Here is a 22,430-nt window from a genome sequence, read left to right on the forward strand (position 1 = left end):
ATAGTGGGAGAGAGGCCTATCAGTGCAATCTAAACATCTTATAGTTCAATTAGGAGACGGACCCCTGCTAAATTTGAGAGACCCGCACAGTGGGAGAGAGGCCTATCAGTGCAATCTGGACCTCGTATAATGCAGTTTGTGGACAGAGTCCCTGCTAGATTTGAGAGACCTGTATAGTGGCAGAGAGGCCTATCAGTGCAACCTAGACATCATACAATGCAATTAGGAGGCAGAACCCCTGCTAAATTTGGGAGACCTGTATAGTGGGAGAGAGGCCTATCAGTGCAACCTAGACATCATAAAATGCAATTAGGAGACAGAACCCCTGCTAAATTTGAGAGACCCGCACAGTGGGAGAGAGGCCTGTCAGTGCAATCTAAACATCATACAATGCAGTTTGGGGACGGAGCCCCTGCTAGATTCGAGAGACCTGTATAGTGGGGGAGAGGCCTATCAGTGCAACCTAAACATCATACAATGCAATTAGGAGACAGAACCCCTGCTAAGTTAGATAGACCCGCACAGTGGGAGAGAGGCCTATCAGTGCAATCTGAACATCATGCAATGCAGTTTGGGGATGGAGCCCCTGCTAAATCTGAGAGACCTGTATAGTGGGGGAGAGGCCTATCAGTGCAACCTAAACATCATACAATGCAATTAGGAGACAGAACCCCTACTAAGTTAGATAGACCCGCACAGTGGGAGAGAGGCCTATCAGTGCAATCTGAACATCATACAATGCAGTTTGGGGATGGAGCCCCTGCTAAATCTGAGAGACCTTTATAGTGGGAGAGAGGCCTATCAGTGCAATCTAAACATCATGAAATGCAATCATTTTTTACTTTTGTGTCCACCAGCGCAATCTAAACGCCACCCAGTGCAGTTTGGAGACAGGGCGGGGGGGTTGGGGTGTTAGCGGTCTGCTGGTATGGGATTTAGTTGGGTTAGGTAGTGGTGGGGTTCTGGGATTGGTAGAGTATTGAGCTAAGCACAGTTAGATTATTTGGGAGATCTGTATATTGGGTGAGAGTCCTATCAGTGCAATCTAAACATCGCACAGTGCCGTTCGGAGACAAGGCCCCTGCTAAGTTTGAGAGACCTGCACAGTGGGAGAGACGTCCACCAGCACAATCTAAACGCCACCCAGTGCAGTTTGGAGACGGAGCCCCTGTTAAATGAGAGACCCGTGCAGTGGCAGAGAGGCCTGTCAGTGGAATCTAAACATCCTACAAATCAATTGGGAGACAGAGCCCCTGCTAACTTTGAGAGACCTGTATAGTGGGAGAGAGCCCTATCAGTGCAACCTAGACATCATACAATGCAATTAGGGGACAGAACCCCTGCTAAATTTGAGAGACCCGCACAGTGGGAGAGAGGCCTATCAGTGCAACCTAGACATCATACAATGCAATTAGGAGACAGAACCCCTGCTAAATTTGAGAGACCTGTATAGTGGGAGAGAGGCCTATCAGTGCAACCTAGACATCATACAATGCAATTAGGAGAAAGGACCCCTGCTAAATTTGGGAGACCTGTATAGTGGGAGAGAGGCCTATCAGTGCAACCTAGACATCATACAATGCAATTAGGGGACAGAACCCCAGCTAAATTTGAGAGAGCTGTATAGTGGGAAAGAGGCCTATCAGTGCAACCTAGACATCATACAATGCAATTAGGAGAAGGACCCCTGCTAAATTTGAGTGACCCGCACAGTGGGAGAGAGGCCTATCAGTGCAACCTAGACATCATACAATGCAATTAGGGGACAGAACCCCAGCTAAATTTGAGGGACCTGTATAGTTGGAGAGAGGCCCGTCAGTGCAGTCTGGGGTCACACAATGCAATTTGGGCGCAGAGGCCCTGCTATCAATGCTGTTTGCAGCAGTTGGCGGTGATTACATTGATCAGCATTGGTTTTGTCTAGTGCTCCAGTATCTGGGGTAGAGTTGTACCTCTCCCCAACCCAGGCCACCCTACCTTGCGGGTCCTTGTAGTTGCTGGTTGATGGCTGGCCACTGGCTTCCCCTGCGGACACCTGCTGACACTTCCTGGAGCCGCCTCTGTTGGAGCCACCCTTGGCCTCGGGGTCCTTAGCCGCAGGGGGCTGCCGGGCAGAGGGCTGCCCTTGGAGGACCAGTGATGAAGGGCTCGAGGCCCAATCACAGCGGGGATGGGCGGGTTGGGAGGCGGGAGCGGAACAGGGACCAGGAAGTGGATGGGGGGTGGGAAAGGGACGCTTCGGGGCCTGGGGGCCTAGTTTAGGCCTAAATTATAAAACAAGCGCCCAGAGGTGGGCTTTTTACCTCGCACCGGCTACCTGCAGTGAATGCAGGGGCCGGTGTGAGGAGGGTCGGTAGACCTTTTCCAGTCGGGCTCACGGCCCAATCACAGCGGGGATGGGCGGGTTTGGAGGCAGGAGGGGAACAGGGACCAGGAAGTGGGAGGGGGTGGGGGGTGGGAAAGGGACACTTCGGGGCCCGGGGGCCTAGTTTAGGCCTAAATTATAAAACACGAGCACCCAGAGGTGGGCTTTCTTACCTCGCGCCGGCTGCCTGCAGTGAATGCAGGGGCCGGTGTGAGGAGGGTCGGTAGACCCTTTCCAGTCGGGCTCACGGCCCAATCACAGCGGGGATGGGCGGGTTGGAAGGCGGGAGGGGAACACGGACCAGGAAGTGGGAGGGGGTGGGAAAGGGACGCTTCGCGGCCTGAGGGCCTAATTTAGGCCTAAATTATAAAATGAGCGCCCAGAGGTGGGCTTTCTTACCTCGCGCCGACTGCCTGCAGTGAATGCAGGGGCCGGTGTGAGGAGGGTCGGTAGACCCTTTCCAGTCGGGCTCACGGCCCAATCACAGCGGGAATGGGGGGGTTGCGAGGCGGGAGGGGAACAGGGACCAGGAAGTGGGAGGGGGTGGGAAAGGGACACTTCGGGGTCTGGGGCCTAGTTTAGGCCTAAATTATAAAACGAGCGCCCAGAGGTGGGCTTTCTTACCTCGCACCGGCTGCCTGCAGTGAAATTATAAACCCTACCTTGGCCCTGGGCGTGGAAAAATAATAGGGTTTAAACTTGAAATGTACCAGACAGGAGTCGAGGAAGGACCGCAGGGATTTGGTGGAGCCATCATATTTGTCCACTATTCCCCCTACCAGGGAACTTTCCTTGAATGCCGAATCTCGGGACAACACAAGTTGTTTTAGTGCTGCATTTTCAGCCTTGAGGTTCTGAACCTCAGTAGTTAATTCTTGCATTCCTCTCATGAGGTCCTGGACTGCAGCCTCCATGTTAAATTCGATATCAGGTTCTGGGCGTTTCAAACTGTCACACTGCCCTTTTTCTCACCTGTTTGTCTTTGGTCGGTGTCTTCTTTGGAGCTCCTTCCTTCTTCCTGACTGATCGGCACTTGTACAGGTAAGGGTGTGAATCCTCTGGTTCCAGTGTGAGGCTCGCCATCTGCCTCAGGAGCAGAGTAGCGTTCAGTATCCAGGACGGAGGATTGTGGCGGCGGAATCCAGGAAGGAATAGGAGTAGGGCGTCCAATGCTCACAGCATGCAGGAAACCCCATGGGCACCGAAGCACAGGACAGAAGTCCGGGATGGAAGGATGAACGGACCTGGCGGATGCGAGGGCAGTTCAGGGGTCACCAGGAAGGTAAGGACGGTAAGAACAGAAAAAGGGCACTAATGGAAAGGAGAAGAAACAATAGCACTTGCCGAACAGCTCAGAACAGTAGCGTTGAGACACGCAGAGCCGCGGGGGCGTGTTTATTTTCTAGGAGGCAGCGCGTCATACATAAACGCTAGAGACTAGTGCTTCTGTACTGTCGGTACAGTATGGACCACGAAGTCCAAAAGGGCCAGAATCGGTGATTCATGACAGCAATATCTTCAAAGCAACAGAATCCGGCCCGGAAATGTGAGTAATTCCCGAATTACTTCCTGGATTCTATCAATGCAAGGCTTCCTGTGGAGGTCAGATATGGCTAAAACAAGAAGAGTCCCCTCGCGCAAGGTCTGGCTGACTTGCATGATTGTGCCAGAGAAAACTGTCTTGAGGACGAAAGTCTTAAAATCAAGGACAACATGGAGGCGTACCTTAATTCCCCACACAAAGTCTATGAAGAAGACAAGTGTGAGGGAATGCCCACTGTCTATGTGGATGGGTGCTCCTACCATGTTGACAACGGGGAAAAGGAACTTGTGGCCGGCATGGGGAATGCATGGGTGAATGATGCCCCAGAACCCTCCACTGGGTACAAAATTGGTCCCCGTAGTAGTCAAGTGGCAGAGCTGATGGCAGTGCATCAAGCCATCCTCACTGCTGTCTAACACCAACTCCACAAACTGGTCATAATCACTGATTCAGATTATGTCAGGAACAGGTTCATGGAGCACCTGGTTAATTGGAAAACCAGAGGCATGCTATGTGCTAACAATAAGCCACTTAAACATGGAAAACTAATACAGAATATTGATGATCTGGTCACCTCTAGTGGGATGATCATCTACTTGAGATCGAGTCCCTGTTGGGGGAAGTCCAGGTCACTGCTATCACTAGGTCCCAGACCAATGCTCACAATGAACTCTCAACTGCCCAGTGGAGTAAGGAGACCCCAGATGCTGAGTTGATTACGGCTCAAAAAGGGTATCTGATAATTGGTAAGTTTTATCAACACATTGAGGACCCTGAGAACTTTCCCCTGATGGATATCGATTGCATTGGGAAAGAGGACCTCAGAGTGTTGATGAAATGTCCAAAAATGTTCCGAATCCAAGATGGTTTGTTGGTGAGGAGATCCTTATCTGGCTTGAAACCTCTGCTACTCGCCACCACTCTCCTCTTCCTCACAACCTCTCTATCTCTCTCTCTCTCTCTCTCTCTATTTCCTTTTCTCTCCCAAACCTAACAACAACCAGGTCCCAAGCTAGACCTGAATAAGGCAGGTCCTCACTTCAAATCCAGCTTACAAAACACAGAGAGTCTTGGTTGACAGAGATGGGGAATGTTTAAAATCAGTTATACAAAACCTCTACTAAGCAAAATGCAATAGAGATCTATTGTATAACTATATGACTCATATTTCCTGGTCAGACATTGATTGTATGTATTTCACCATGTAATGGTAGCACTCAATGTATACCTGTTGTGCAAATTTCTCACATACCATGTGAAATTACACAGAACAAAAGTCTATGTTGGGAACGAATATGCATATGTTGAAATTGTGGTGAGGTCCCTTTAGAAGATTGCGCCTAAACTCCCCTATATGGCCCAGCGGGAGGCAGACCTGGGACATCCCCTGGAGGACCAAGCCTGGGTCGACATATGGACCAGAACCCTTTTGTATCACCAACTGGGAAAGTGCTCTTAAACTACTCCTGCGATGGTGCTACCCCCCAACCCGTCTGCACAGGTTCAACCGATCCCTTGACCCTCAATGCTGGCGTAAATGTCGCCAGCACGGCCCCTTCTTCCACATGTGGTGGACTTGCCCCAGTGTGCAAACTTTCTGGAACCACTGTCTATCGGCCATAAAAGACATCACTCATGTGACCATTCCCAGAAATCGTCCTATTGGGTGCACCAGCCCTGGAGATCTACCCAAGATCAGGGAGAACTGCTAAACTCCTGACTCAACTCCTACTGGCGGCAAAGATTACGATTGCCTGCACGTGAAAGACTATGGAGGGCCCCTCCATGAGTCTGTGGTGGATCAAAATATGGGACATCCTAGTAGCAGAAAAAGTAACGGCGGCCAGGGCAGGCCTCCTACACCGATTTGAAGACATTTAGGCACCGCTCATCGAATTTGACAAAAATCTTCCCAGCACTGACCTGTAAACCTCGTCCAGCCCGACTGGCCCTTGGGACAAGCCCAACATTGCCCACAGACGAGCCTGCCTGGCTAAGCCAGGTAGGGTCCTGATTGGAGGACCGAGAGAGATGGAGAGGTGGGGGGAGATTCCGGGGCTTCTTGTTTATGGACACGTAGCTTTTACTAGCTGTGACTCTCAGTCTTGTTAAATGTCATGTATGATTGTATGCCCTACTGCTGAGTTGCTGGTTTAAAATAAACTTGTTAAAAAAAAAAAGGATTGCGCCTATGTGAGGTCATTACATTGAGAATATATAAATGGGGCGTCACGCAAGGCACATAGTGCACCTACGGAGCACAAACTAGAAACAAGTGTCTCCATGTCACTTCTTGTGTGTTCCTGGCTGCACCGTGTGGAGTCCCTGCAGTCTCAGAATAATGGCAACAAGGTGGTCGCTGGATGAGTGACTCCAGTCACATCACCATCGGACCCGGTAGTGTTTCGTCTGGTGACGCTGTGTACATCTCGTGACACGTGGTGAGCTGCACACACACCCGGACAAGTGCTACAGCACCGCGTGCTATGTGGTGAGGGAGACCGCTGTATTGTGAAGCTCCGACTTCAGTAGCGTACAGGTTGGACTGCCTCTTTCCCTGAGGTCGCGGCTCCACTAAGGAGTGCTTGTAAGCCCAGGGGAACCAACACATTTTTTTTTCTCTATCACAGGAAAAGATGTGTCATCCTGTCATCTCCAGGAATGACTGTGCTGTGTATGCCAATCCCCATCAGGGCAACTGTTGTGGCATGCCTGGAAGTACCCATTGGCCTGAGGAGCGGCTCCCACCGGGGGTACTCGTACGCTCAGTATACACTGGGAGTGGTTTCGACACTGAGGTGTGCTGAAGAAGTGCCCCTTCCAAGACCACAGTATGGCTAATGATGCAGGAGTAGCCACACTGGCTGCACAGATGCCTAGACAACACGAGTCACTGGCACCGCTACTAGAATTCGATGTGTCCGGTGCACTAACCACTCTAGGTCCGAGATGGAACTTATGGATGGAAAGATTAGAAATGTACGCTGATGCTTTGGGTGAAATTAATGATCAAGCCATGAAATCTACACTGCTGTACTCTGCTGGCCGAGCAGTGCATAGGATCTTCAAAACGCTATGCCCTGCCGATAACTCATACTTGGCTGCAAAGGTCCTGTTGAGGGACTATTTTACCCCGATGGTAAACTTTGATTATGAACAGTTTGTAATGTGCTCAGCCAAACAGAAGGACGATGAATCCCTAGATGCTTTTCATGGGAGATTGACACATTTAGCGGTCTCCTGTGAATGGAACGATGAGAAAGAAGTGGTTCGTCAGCAGCTGATACAGGGTTGCTTGTCTATCCAAATGAGGAGGCATATTTTGAGCGAGCAAGGCATTACACTGGCCCCTATTCTTGAGTTGGGCCCATCCCATGAGCTGGCTGACATGAGGGAATCTATAATGGATGCAGCCATGAAGACAATCAAACTGGAGGATGTGTGTGCCATACGCAAGCGACACGTGTTCAGGCCCGGCCGGAAAACACCCAGGCACAGGAAGGAATAGGGGGCGGAATTGCCACCATCATATCCGCAGCGTGTGTCACATTTTGCTGAGTGCCCAGCAAAAGGACATACGTGCAGGAGGTGTGGCATTGCCAACCATTTTCTGAGGGTGTACTGGGCTCCTGTGTCGGCTACGCCATCTAGAGGACTTGTAAAGCCATGTCGGCTTACCAAAAGACAGCACCCAAAATTGGCACAAGTTGAACCTGAGGAGGAATAGACAGAACAATTTGTTGAAGATGAAGACGAGGAATATGTGTTCATCATTTTGAGTGTAAAAGAAATCAACAAGAAAAGGAAAAGACAGCTTAGGTGTGTAGTGTGTGTAAATGGGACCAACGTTCCTGTTCTGTTTGAAACTGGCGCATCTGTAAATGTCAAGGGCCTGTCGTACTACACGGCTCTACTTTGGATGGCCCTTCAGCCCTGTGTGAGTCCAAAGTGTGAATACTCAACTTCAGGGACAAAACGCTGTTGCCGCTGGAAGGCATGTTCACGTCGGAGGTTGCGCATGAAGTCATTTTTTGTCACAAACACTGTTGAGATGTGTTGCCGCGGAAGCTTTGGAAATAGTAAGCTTTGCATTTGGGGTGTACCAAAAAGATGTACAGTCATTAGTGGAGAAGTTTGCGGTGGGATTCTCAGGTGATGGGAAACTAAAAGGAGATCCAATTCGCCTGCACATAGACAAATCTATGCAACCTTTTGCACTGAAGTACCAACAAATTCCATTTCACCTGAAGGCACAAGTGAAGAAAGAGTTGGATAGCCTAGTTTAGCTGGACATCATAGAATCAGTGGACTGACCCACCACTTAGGTCTCCCCAATAGTGGTGGCACGTAAGCCAAAGCAACCTGACTCTGTATGCATTTGTGTCGTCATGCACATTCCCAATAAAGCCATCAAGCGGGAGAGGCAAATAACTCCTACTGTTGATGATACTGTTGCTGACCTGCACACAGCAGTATTCCTCTCCAAACTGGACTTCGTATCAGCATACCATCAGTTGGTTTTGCACCCAGAGTCACAGTATATCACGACCTTTACCACACACTGAAGACTATCAGTGATGACATTCTGCCGACTCAGAAGTGGAACACTTGGAGAGATTGATGAAGATGCTAGAACAGACCATCTCCCTTGGACTGATGCTTCACAGGGACAAATGTGAATGTTTTCAAAGAAAATAGAATTCTATGGATTTGTGCTTCAGGAAGGTGGAATCTCTATGGATCCGGCCAAAGTGAAAAACATCAAAGAAGCCAAGCACCACAGTGTTCTCTGAATGGTGACATACTGCAGACATTTAATCAAAGACCTGACCACCATATCTGAGCCGGTCCACAGCCTCAGGACAAAGGACTCTCTGTGCTAGCGAACTCATCTGGAGCAGTCTTCATTTGAGGGGATCAAGGCAGCCCTCATGGCCGATAGCACGATGGTGTTCTTCAACCCGGAGAAGGTTTCAGAGGTGGTGGTTGATGCTAGCCTGTTTGGGCTGGGGCTGTGCTTACCTAGTATGATTAAAGTGGGAGTGTGAGGCCTGTTGCATTTGCAAGCAGGGTGTTGTCGGTGGCTGAACAACTCTGTTTGCAAATTGAGCGCAAACCGCTTGCCGTGTTGTGGGGTTGCAGGCATTTTAACTTGTGCATTTATGGCCAACCTGTGACGGTAACTACAGACCATAAACCATTGGTTCCAATAATGGCTGGCTCCTCATCCAAACCACCAGCGAGGATTGGAAAATGGGTGTTGGTACTGTTGGAGTATAAAATAAGTCTGATCTATCATCCAGGAAGCGATGATGCCGCTGACTATCTGTCTAGGCAACCCCCCTCCTGAGGCATCATCGGACCAGAATGAGATGGAGATGGAAGATTGTATTCGGATGCTGACAAAGGCTGCGACGCAGAATTCCATCGGAGTGGAAGAAATGAAAGAGGCATCGGACAATGATGATTTCAGGATTCTATGTGATGCAGTTACAAAGAGGCACTCGAAATGGGCATTGGTGAGCCTGGAGAAATTAATCAGCGTTGGCTGAAAGGCTTTAGAACAACTATCGAGGGTCAGAAGTGAACTGACTTTTGCAGAAGATGGTCTGGTATTGAGAGGATCAAAGATGGATATCCCTTCTAAACTAATCCCATGAGTGATTGAGTTGGACCACCATGGGCACCAAGGGGCAGCCAAGACAAAATTGCGGCTGAAAATCCAAGTGTGGGATCCTGGACTGGAAGAAGGTGTGGATAACTTTGTGAAGAGCTGTATCTGGTGCCAGGCATCTGCTCCGGTGCAAAGAGAACCAACGATTGAGTCAAAGCCACAGAGCTGCAAACCATGGGAAACCGTGCATGTGGATTTTGGGTCTGCAGTAGGTATACTAATTTTCTGGTAGTGATCGACCAATGGTCATGGTATCGTCATGTCGAGTTTATAGCCTTAACTGCTCTAGCAGATGTGTTTCCGGTGCTGGAAAAAGTGTTTGTTTCCCATGGCCTGCTCGAAGAAGTGTGCTCGGACAATGGACTGCCCTTTGTAAGGAACTCATGGTGGTAACAGTAAAGATAGACACAAGTGATCACAGCTCAAGAGTGTTTATTAAAGGGTATGCAGGTTGGATAAAGGCCTAATCTATACCTAAATCTAAGATGGGAGCAAGCATTGACCATCAAATGGAATGAATAATACATTTAAAAAATAATAATAATTTAGCATTTATATAGCGCTACGAACCCTCAGGTATCTGAGCGTTGTTTATTATTACCCACGGTGTGTGGTGCTCATTTATCGACCTCGGAAGGATGAAAGGCTGAGTTTGGCCCTGCCGGATTCAAACCTGCATCAGAAGGCTCTGCACAGATGTCAAAGCGAGCGCTCTGATCGCTGTGCTATCGGACCGGCAACGCCACTAGGATGAAGGCAGTCCTAGTGGCGTTGTGTCAAATAAAAAGGGCCTATACTAAGAAACCTAGTGCCAAAACATACAATTAATACAAAAAGAGTGTGGGATAGTTTTCAAGGAAGGAAAGAAGTGTTCACAAATAATATGTCAGGATATGTTAGCCTGGGTCTTCCTTCCACAGGTTTTGAGCATGGGGAAAGGTGGAATCTTGGAGCACAGTACACTCTCGAGCTTCCCCAGCACAAGATGACAGTTCCACTTGCAGCTATCAGGGCCGTCGATAGTTAAGCCTTGTTTCTCTTGAAAGTCTCTTGCCTTCGAGGGCCTGACATATTCAAATAACAAAACAAAAGTTCCTTCAACAAATAAAAATGTTGTCGGGTGATGGTCTCACCCCTGTACCCCCCTCCTCTGGGGCAAGGCCATTCTCTAATCTCAGCCTCCCCCCCTATGGGTTCACTATGGCCTTCGATTAGGGTGATGGTGGTTCATCCCCTGGGTCTCCCTCTTCCAGGCGTTGACCCACAAAACAGTTCTTATCAATATCAGGGCCTTCAGTGGTTGCTTCTCCGAGTTTTCGAGGGCCTGATAGGTTTACAAGACAACATATACAAGTTCTTTCGGATTGCACTTGAGGTGACTGTTCTTCGCCTTTGGGTTCCCCTCTTCTGGGCGCAAACCCTACTCCAATCTCAGCCTCCCTCCGCCGGGTTCACTATGGCTTTCTTTTCACTTTCAAGGGATTCACTCCCCTTTGTATCTCAATGTCTTTAAAAACAGTTGCAGTGGACATCCCTCTACCGGGTTCACCTTTGTCAACACACTGGGCCTCATTACACGGATGGCGGTAAGGGTTTACCAGTACTGGTAAGGGTACCAGTGCTGGTAAACCCTTACCGCCTTATTACGAGGTCCCTTTGTGGGACCCTACCTTAACGGCTGGTTTTACCAGCCGTTAAGGACGGGACCCGCAAAGGGACCTTGGAGGTAATTACGGTACCGCAATTTGTGGTACCGTAATTACCGCCTTCCCCATTCCCATTGAGCCCTATGGGGGCAAGAATGGGGAAGTGCCATGGTGAATGGGGAATTAACGCCCCCACACACCTTGGAATAGGCCGGTAATTCCGCCATTCATCATGGCGGACTCAGTAAAATACCGGCGGCAACCATGGCGCTAATAGCGCCATGGTTACTGCCGTCTGTGTAATGAGGCCCACTGTTTCTTGAAACTTTAGACTTTGCCCCCTCTTCGTCAGCATTCCTCTTCCGGGTTCACTCTTGCCAACTTCCCATTCACTTTGCTTTCAATGATTGCAGGATTCACTTCCCTTGCTTTCTCATGAGTCGGGATTAACTTCCCTTACTTTCTCTATAGTTCTTAGGTCAAAGTCTTATTACTGTAGAGGGATTTGGCTTGACCTCCTGTATGATCACTTTGACCTAACTTGGCGGCTCTCCTATGGCCTTCTAGTATCTGTAGTTTCAATCAGACGGGGATTGAACAGAGTCTCTCGAGTTAGCACCCACGTGGTGCCGGGTTCCCTCTGTAGCTGGTCTCCCCTTATCATATTACAGTTCTTTGAACTGGGTTCAATTTGCCACTTTGTGACTTTCATTCACTACAGCCCAGCTCTTAGTTTAGTTTAGTTTATTATTTGTATAGCGCCGCCTGGCCCTAGGGCATCCAGGCGCTTGCGATGAATACAACAAGAATAATACAACAGAAATGTACAAACCGCTTACATATTTACAAATTTACAGTCTTGGTGCATGCTAGTAAGGTAGGGCTAGGCAGTTTACGTTTCTTTGGATAGAAGCCAAATTTTGGTGGTGTGTCTAAATCTGTGAAAGGAAGGTTCTGATCTCAGCTCGAGTGGAAGTGAATTCCAAAGTTTGGAGGCAAGCACGGGGAAGCTGGAGCCACCTGCTTTTTGGAGCTTAAATCTTGGGATATTTGAGCTGATCTGGTAGGGCGCGCTGGGGTGTGGTGATTGAGATTGTCGGATAGGTATCTGGGTGCTTGGTTAGCTAGGCATTTGTGTGTGAGTGAGATGGTTTTATATTCAATTCTTTGTGGTATGGATAGCCAATGGCAGGTGCGTCTGGCGTCCGAAATGTGTTCATGTTTGGGTATGTTCAGGGCTGCTCGCAAGGCGTTGTTTTGTATGACTTGTAGTTTGTTGATGTTTTTCTGACTGGTTCCCAAGTATAACGCATTGCAGTAGTGAACTTTGGAAAGGACTAGCGCTCTGGCTAAGGTGATGCAGTTGGATGGTGAGAGGTAAGGTCTGCTGGCATTGATGAGTTTACAGGTGTAAGCAGTGGCTGATGATATGGAATTGATCTGTCTTGTCAGTGCGAGGGAGGAGTCGAGGTAGATTCCTAGGGTTTTGACGCTGTTAGAGACGATGATGTTATTGCCGTCTATAGTGAATGCTTGATAGAGTTTGTCGAGTTTATTAAGTCTGGGTTGGGAACCTAGGAGAAGAAGTTCGGTCTTGTCGTCATTGAGGCATAGGCCATGCTTGGCCATCCATTCTTGGATAATGGAATAAATGTTGTTGAGAGCAGTGAGGTCGGTGGAGTAGTCGCCTGTTAAAGGGATCAGTATTTGGGTGTCATCTGCGTAGTTGGTGTAGATGACACCCAAGCGGTCCAATATGTCAAAGAGGGGTTTCGTGAACACATTATATAGAGTGGGGGAGACGCAGGAGCCCTGGGGGACACCGCAAGTGACTGGGGCTGGGATGGCAGAGGCTGTGGGTGCGTAGACTCTCATGGATCTGTTGTTAAGGAAGGAATGGATCCATGCGTTGGCGTTATCTGAAAATTTGGCTGCTGAGGATAGATGTTTGCAGAGGATGTCGTGGTTGACCAGGTGGAAGGCGGCCGATAAGTCAAGAAGGAGAAGGATGGCTAGTTTACCATTGTCTTTAATGTTGTCCATCTGTATCTTAAGGTCAATCAGGGCGGTCTCAGTGCCGTGTTTGGGGCGGAATCCTGATTGTCTGAGTCCTAGTAAGTTATTTTTCTCAAGGTGGTTCTGTATCTGAAGATAGGCAGCTCTGTCGAGGATTTTTAGTAGGAAGGGTACGGTCGTAATGGGTCTGTAGTTGGTGGGGACATTAGGGTCAAGGGTGGGCTTCTTAAGTAAAGGAAGAACCCAGGAGTCCTTGAGGTTGTTGGGCACTATGTTGGAGGTGAAAGATGAGTTGATGAGGGAAGTGATGAAGGGAGCAAGTTGTTTGGCTGCATCTTTAATGACTGGGGCTGGGCAGGTATCGCCTTGGCATTTGGACGGTTTAAGAGAGTAGATTATTTCTTCAACCTCTTTGATGGTTATGGTGGAAAACTCAAAGAGGTTATTGTCATCATTTTGGGGGGTGGTGTGGGTGTGTGTAGAGGGGGTGATGTTATCAGTGTTATATGTTATCAGTGTTATATGTTATCAGCACTCCCCTCGACTCACCGGCTGTGATGAACCATTGGCTTTCTTCTTAAATGGGGTCACGTCGATTCCGTCGTAGCAGGAGTTTCCCTCGCTCCGGCTTATCAGCGTCAACACGCTCTGTGTACCATTGACATCTGTTGTAGCACACTTGGGCTATTGTGTTCTGATCTTGATGGTCGTGCAGATTATTGTACCTCCGTCCCCAAGTACCGCACAGACAGAAATGATACACTGCCTGTGCAATCTTTGAGGCCACAGGTGTGTTGAGCCGTCAATCAGGTAGCAGGAACGCCGGAAGGACCCCCTGACCACTGTAAGGCAATGGGTGATGGTTAAACAGGAGCAATGCAATTGGTACAGGTAACAATCAGTAGTAACAAGGCTTACCCAGGAGTGCTGTAGGTGGGGTCCTAAGCGTGGCGAAAGCCACAGACTGCTGATGGTGGTGAAAGAGGCGTTCTACACGGCTCGTGGGTGAGTCACACCTGGGTCTGATGTGGATGGACCAGTAAGGCAAGAAGGTCAAAACCAAGTTCCAAGATTCAAGGTTCAGAAGGGATAATCCAAAGGCAGTCCAAGAGAGAGTTCCAAGGTCGAGGAGCCGGGGAAACAAGGCGGGATCCAAGAGGCAGAAATCCGAGGAGCAGGCAAGACAAGTCCGTAGAACAGTCCGAGGTCGCAAAGTCTGTGATCAAAAGCAGGTAAACCAGAGCGCTAAACAAACCTCAAGAGATCAGCTGTGAAGCGCTGTACCCATGTTGTCAAGATGCTTTGAAACTGATTAAGCAGTCATGTGATGTGTCCCGTGATGTTGTCCCACGGACGTGCGAGACGTGACGTGATCACGTGGTCATGAGACGCCGGATGTTCGGGGTTGCTGTAGGAGTCTCCGTGGGCGTGGCCAGCCGTGAGTGCGCTTCCATGGCAACTGCCAGCGAAACGAAGGACGGTAGACATCGGGGCTACAGGCTGGTGTCCTCCTACGCCAGGCAAACTGCTGGTTCTTTCTGTTTGCAGGGACTGCTCTTGTGGGTAGGTGTGGTGTGGGGCGTGTGATCGTGTGATTCCTGATAGGGCGAGCAACGGGAGATGTGACAATTGTCCTCGGTCTTACGATTCCCTCCACAGAGGTTTCGCAGGTCTGCATCAAAAAGGCAAGGGCGTGTCTCTCCTTGTCAACCTCTTGATATTTGCTGCCTTTCTCCTCCTCTTGAACTGCCGAGCCTGGAAAGCTGTCTTGTTGTGCTGTCTGCCTTGCTCGTACTGTGCTCTCTTGCTCCACATTTTATCCAGGTGGGGAAAGGAAAGGCCTGTCAGGTGTGTGTGATTCTGGTTAATTTAATTGCCTGACTCTGCCTGGCTCTTGTGTCCAGACATGCCAGATAAACAGCTCTAAGGTTAGTCTGTTGTCTCTCATGTTGTGCGAAAGTGTTTGTGTCGGAAAAGAGGGCAGTGTTTTTGAATGTCCTACAGAAGAGGATGGAGAAAAGGTGTTGAAGGAAGGGGGATACTGCATCTCACCCGTAAGTGTCCCACTCCCAGAGGACCCCCATCCAGGTGATCCTACCTCACTAGTCCACACCCAGGAACTGGATCCAATAGCGATGGCTTTGTCCTGGCCACCTGGATGACAGATCCCTGGGGTTTAGCCAGGGAGACACCTTCAGGTTTTGCAGACCTTCCAAAGCAAAGGTTTTGCTCGGTACTTGCAAGTGGAATTCATCACCGAAAGATATTGCTGGTGTGGCCAAGAGTGAATGGAGAAGCTGTGCGATTCATGAAAACGGCAAACAAAGCGTTCAGGATCACCCATGGGCAAGGACTCCGCCTAAAAAGAGCACTGTATCAATTCTTATCGGATTACTGCTCCCCACCACATTGTTCTACAGGAGTTTCACTGGGGGAAGCCCAGTTTAGCAGATGTCTACGAGGTTTAATACCGGACCCAGAACAAAGATCCTTGGACAAATTGATAATGAGAAGGTGGTGGAAGATCGAAGATTGAGGAACGAAAGTGAAAACACCAGAAGAGGACTGCGTGACTATGATCTAGCCCTGTGTGACATGGTACTAGTGAGATGCGGTCATCCTAAAGGAAAGTTGTCACTGTGGTGGGTGTCAAAGGGTCAATGGTCACAGGGTCTAATGGTCGTGACACAGTTACCAGAAATTCTTGTTTCTTCAAGAAGATTGATGGAAGAGGCCCCATGCAGGATGGTATTGACCCGCCCGACTATGATGACGAAAATAGTGGTGAGGAGTTCACTCAAGAATCCCTGTGTGGTGAGGATGGCTGGCCTCCGGAGGAGACTCGTAGTCTGGAACTGCCAGCAATAATTGCCCCAGATAATGCTGAAGAAAGAAGGTATCCTCAGAGAGAGTCGAGGAGTCAGCCGGCCCGATTACAGGACTAGGTAATTGACATAGGGGTATGAAAATGGTTTTCTCTATGTTTTTATACGTTTGTGCAAAGTTGCATTTGGTAAAAGAATGAATGTTTGGTGTTCAAACTTTATGGAAACGGAGGAGTGTGGTGAGGTCCCTTTAAGATACTGCGACTGTGTGAGGTCATTATGTTGGGAATATAAACGGGGCATCATGTAAGGCTCAGAGTTAGTGCACAAGCGGAGCACGAACTAGAAACAAGTGTCTCTGTGTCACTTCTTGTGTGTTCCTGGCTGAGCCGTGTGGAGGGCCTGCAGCCTCAGAATAGAAATTTTGTTGGTCCTTCCAAAACCTCAAAAATATTTTCAACTCGAGAACACTGAACTTTCACAGCCGACCAAGCATCCATGTGAGGAGGCGAGAACATTATCCCCTCTCAAACTCAGGCACTATGTGCTAGACAGCTAAATCGCTGTGATTAACTGCTATGGTATAAAATTTGCTAGTTACAAAACATTAATTTTTTCCTCCTTGTATCCATTTGTTTTGTAAAGCGTGGTGTCATCTTGGGAGTGTGTAGTGGTGTACAAATGACCGGACGCCCCAGTTATGAGTCAAAGACTTTATTTACAGGGTACAAGTTTCCCGATGTTGCAATGTGGAAGAGTTCCTTCACTGCTGATCTGGGGTTCATGAAACTGGGATCCTAAAGTCTGATTAAGATGTGTGGAGCACAGGCCGCAAGCCTGTGTGCAGGAGGAGCACCGGGAAGTGTCTTTTCATCTCCTGGTCCGCTCGCAGTCTGGCACGCACTCTGGAGACCGCGCAAATGCGCAATAGCAGCCTTGTGGTCTTGCGAGGCTGCTCCCCACTTACCTGCCTTTGTAGAGCAGCTTGGTCCTACTCCATCATGAAGTCTCTGAACCTGGTCGGTCTTTGCTTCTCTCGCTGGGGGCGACTCCCACTGGACGACACTCTATGTGGTGTGGTCTTGGGTTCTCTTACTCCTTCCCGAATCTATGGTGACATGGCTCGCTTCTCGTGTTGTGTTGTTCACTTACTCCTTGTGTGACAACTTCCTCACTGGTCCCTTTTTGACTCTCTTGCACCCTGTCTTCGGTTTCTCTTGTTTCTGTTTCTTCGTTTGGTTCTTGCTCTTTTGCGGTTGACTCCTCCTCTGCTGATTCTCTCCTCTTTTTGACATGTATTTTGAATACTGCAACTCTCTCCAAATTCCACCTTTTTCCATCTTTGGTGTAGATGTGGTTGGTTCCCTTTTGTGCAACTTCCACTGGCTGACTGTACTTGGAAACCGTTACTTGATACGTGTGGGATAATTTCATTTTCACCATGTCTCCTTCGCTTACCTCTGTTCTCCGGACTGCTCTGCGAATGTCACTCTGTGCTTTCATCTGATCCTTGTTTCTCTGGATCCTCCAAACCACTTCTTCATGTCTACGGTGTCGTCCGGCCTCACTCTGGATAACAATGGGCGTACCAATGTGGAAGCGGCCCTCTTCTCCCTCAACATTTGAAAGGGTGACACACTGGTGATCGCTTTTGGAGTCAGGCGGTGAGAGGCTATGGCCTCCTTTAAAGTCTTGCAGGGATCCATCCCTGCGCATCTAGATAGTTGCAGTGCTCCATTAATTAATCTATTAGTCCTTTCCACTAGCCCACTGGCCTGTGGCTAATCCCGGCTAGCTCTTATCTGCCTGATGTTGTGTTTCCATAGAAATTATTCAATTTCTCTTGAAAAAAGCTGTACCCCATTGTCCGTGACTAAATCTCTGGGCAGGCCTTCCCTCTGAAAAACTCCATTCAACACCTCTATCACGGTAGCTGTGTTGATTTTAGGTAGAAATTCTGCTTCTACCCATTTTGACAGGTAATCTACAATGACCACCCCATACTTATGGTTGGGTTACATGGTGTCCAGTGGACCGATAAAATCAAGGCCCAACTTGTTGCATACTCCTGACGGTATGTCGGTGGGGTTCATTGGTGCCTTCTGTACAATGAGTCTTTTGTCATTGTTCACACACTCATGGCACCTTTCTATCATGACTCTGATGTCCTGGTCAATTCGCAGCCACCGGTATGTCTCTCGCACTCTTCGCCTGGTCATGTTGCCACCCAGATGGCCTGCGTGTGCCCTGCACAAGATCACTTTCTGCATTCCCACTGGCAGGATTACTCGATCCCCTCTCATTACCAACCTTATAGGTTACAAAAATGTCTTTATTCACTTTCCACTAAGGTTGCAGTCCCGCTTGTATGGTTCCTTCATTTGGCCACCCATTTCGAGCCCAATCGGCCACTTTTCGCAAAGCTTCATCTTTGCATAGCTCTTCTTTCCAGTGAGACTCGCTCATTTCCAAGAACTCTTGGCTTCTTATGTCACTGACGGACACTACTAGACATTTATCCTGGAGAAATGTAATGGCTGGAGTTCCTTGTTCCAGTAATCTTGACATACAATCTGCTTGTGTATTCCTCCACCCTGCTATGTGTAGTATTTCATAGATGTATTCTTGCAGCTTGACAGCTATCCGCGCTAGTCTCAGTGTCAAGGTCGTTGTTCCCCCTGGACTTAGCATATGGACTAGCAGTTTGTGGTCGGTGATCAACCAGAACTTTGTGCCCCAAACATATGTCCGGAAGTACTCCACAGCCCAAGCACATGCAAGCATTTCTTTTTCGACTTTGGAGTAGTTATTTTCTGCATCAGAGAGTGCTTTAGATGCAAACCTGACTATTTGTTCCACATTGCCTTTCTTCTGGGTGAGTGTGGCTCCCAACACATAGGCACTTGCGTCTGTGGTGATGTATGTTTCCCACGTGGGATTGAACGCCTTCAGACATGGGGCATTAACTATCCTTGATTTGACTTCTTCGAACGCGGTCATTTGTTTTTGTCCCCATTTATACTCTGCTCCTTTCCTCAGCAATTTGCTTTACAGGGCCGTTGTCACTGAGAACTTTGGTACAACCTTTGCGTAGTACTCTGCGAGCCCTAGGAATGATAGCAACTCTTCCTTTGACCCTGGTCTTAGGGCCTTGACTATGGCCTGCATGAGGTCCTTCTTGGGACTCACTCCATCCTTTGAGATCCTGTACTCTAGGTATTCTACTTCATGAGCTCCCAATACACATTTTTCATATCACAGCCTCCCTCCCGCTTCTTGAAGCTTCTCCAACCCTTTCCGCAACACTTTGTCGTATCGTGTGTCTCAGTGTCATCTTCATAGATGAGGATATCTGTAATGCTTACCACTGGTGCACTGCAGGTGTGCCTGGCCCGGACTATTCTGAAGCGTTGCCCCCACTGGAAACCTTGCTATGGTGGATACCCAAGCCACTCCTTCCCCCACTGGTTCACTGAAGAACGAAAGCCCCAGTGAGCAGTGAAGTTGGGAGGAGTCCGGTAGAACTCAGAGCCTCTGGTAGGATGTGCAAGGGGGTCTGGCTGAAGACCTAGGGATAAGTAAGTGCAGGTATTCAATATGTGTCTGCCAGCTTTCCCCCCACCTTCCCCTTATGTCTCCCTTAGGTATGCTGGCTGGCGCGCAGGCGGTTGTGCTCACCGTGTTTAGATGAAGAAGGTAGGATGGAGATGTCAGGTAAGCATCCAACTCCAGTTGCTTCACTGTGAGTAGTGGTCCAGACCAGCTGCAACGCACTGGATGCTGAAGGTGTGAAGGTAAGTCTTTGTATAGCACTGCTTTATCTTCCTGGGTTTTTTAGCAGCTTGCGCGCAGAGCGTGGATTGTTTCGTATTGTTTGTTTTCGTCTGGAGGCGCAGTGCGCTTTAACAAGTCTCTTTCTCTCTTCCTTTCCACAGATGCGGGTCTCGCAAAATGCTGTTCCGGATTGGCCGTAGCACGAAGAATGAGTGAAGTGGCTGATCACTTGTTCAGGTAAGATTGTCTTAAATGGGAAACTCGGGTGGGAATTGTCAGTAAACTTCAGACTCTTACTGTAGTTTTCTCTGTTTCAGGAGCTGCGGTTGCTGCGGACCTCGATCAGCATCGATTCCATGTAAGTATCAAGTTGGAGGCTGAAGCTGGGCTCGGACGATGAAGTCTTCGGGTAGGTGTGGCTGCAAATGAGTTTGGGCGTGCACCAGTAAGCTACAGTCCCTGTGCACATGAAAACAGGAGCGCTAAGCATTACACTGCTCTCGCAGGTAGCAGAAAAAACGCTAAGCACAGGGTGTGGCCCGGGGGGGTGGTTTAATAGCCCTGGGCCGCGCCCTGTTAACACTAGATCACCAGGGATGTCAGATCTTTGGATCTGCCGGGGGCCATCTTGAGTTCCAGAACAGGTTCAGTCTTGGCGGCCATGTTGGTGTGGGTCAAAGCAGCTCCTAATAAACACCTGCGCCATCCAGTCACCCTGCATGTCCAGCCTCTTCCTACACTGACATAGGAAGGTGTGCCTTGTGTCCTACTGCATGTGCTTTGTGTTCTCACTGGGATTGTGACATAATCATGGAGGTACGACACGTTTCCCACATTCGCAACACAGAGTCCATCATTCTTTGGAGTGCCGAAGTGGCCGATGATAGACCAAACGGCATGCAAGTGTACTGGTATGTGCCAAAGGGTGTGATGAAGGCAGACTTATCTGGTGATATGCATCACGCATGTCTAGTTTTGAAAAGAACTCTGCTTCCTTCATCATGAGTATCAGTTTGTTGATGCTGGGAAGGGGCTTGCCGTCTGTTATCACTTCCATATTTAGGCTGTGCAGATCGATGTACACCCTTATTCAATTTGTATGTAGCTTTTTGATAAGTAAAACTGGGCTCAGCCACTCGGACGACTCCACAGTCTCGATAGTGCCTTCCCTGACCATTTTGTAGAGTTGGCCAGTAATGCTGTTCTTGCAGTGGCCGGCACCATCCTCATCCTGTGTTTAATTGGTATTTCCTTTGGCTTGAGCCGAATCCTATGGACGTAGTTTTTGATATTTCTGGGTTCTTCAGAAAATAGTCAGCACATTTTTCCCTCAACCCTGACGCTCCTCCTGTATTGACAAACACTACTTGGTCATTGGTGCTGGGGTTCTGTCTTATGTTTAGCTTGTGTTGGTCATCCCAACCCAGCACCGCTAGACCTTCGCTCGAGAAGACGACTTTGGCCGTTGCTTGTCTGCCTTTGAACTCTAATTTAGCATTGATGTAGCCCAGAAGGTCCACTGACTCTCCCCCAAAGCGGTTGGTTTGTGTGGTGTTCTCCTGACTTCCAAAGTCTGGCATCCCACCATGCACTTGTATGCCTGGATGGGTGTTAGGACACTCACCCGGGAACAGGAACGTCCGTATCCTCGTGGGCGGGGAGATGCCTGGCGGCTGTACCCGCGGTATCGTCTTGGCCGAAGGTGTATTCTCCGAGGTCATCGCTCATTTGGGGTGCGTGTCCGCTCCGGGCGAGTCGAGGTGCATGCGTTCATACGCGGAAGCGGCAGGGAACGGGCTTGTGGTTCAAGCCTCGTTTACATGAATACCTTGATTCCGCGCATGCGCCGACTCGGATTGCGGGTCAAGCCTCGCTTCCATGCCGAGTCTCTATAAAAGAGCTTTCTGGTCTTGTACTCGCCGCGTCTCAACGCGATTTGGTCCTGACCTCCCGCTCGCTACTGGATTACCTTGTCCATACTCGGTTACTCCGCTTGCCTTCCTTGTTCCCTTCCTGTTTGCCCTGCCTTCCCCTGTCCTGTTGGTCTGGTTCCTTGGTTGGGGGTCTGGCCTCCCGGGGTTGGGCTTAGTCTGGTCCTGGTCTGGAGCCTCTTGTCCCTTCCTTTTCCCTTCTTGCCGCCTTACCCCTCTCCTGCCTGCCCACCTTCCCTTGCCTGAATACTCCTCTGCTTTGTGCTTGGGTACCAGTGCCTCTACGGAGCCTTTACTCTGCCTTCTCTGCTGCCTGCAGTTGCTGCCATACTGCAGTCTCGGCTGCCTTCTTCCACCATCTTCGAGAGGGTCTTCGCAGAATCACAAGCAACGCACTCAAGCTTGCTGTTAACATCTACCGACCTTCCCTGTTCAGTGCTCGCACTGTTCTGGCGCCACGTAAATCCAGCGAAGTGTCCATCCGTGGCGTCAGGAATCGGACCCATTTTCAATCCTGCAAATCAGGACGGGACCTGGGCCGGTTCTTGGCGTTACCCTGTCATCTTTCATTCTACAATCAACGTCCTGGCGACCCCGGCATGCAAGCCTTCAGGAAACACAGGTACGCAGCGTCCTCGGGACGCATATCTTGACAG

Source organism: Ambystoma mexicanum, chromosome 13 (assembly GCF_040938575.1).
Source record: "Ambystoma mexicanum isolate Mex_15411 chromosome 13, UKY_AmexF1_1, whole genome shotgun sequence".
NCBI lineage: Eukaryota > Metazoa > Chordata > Amphibia > Caudata > Ambystomatidae > Ambystoma > Ambystoma mexicanum.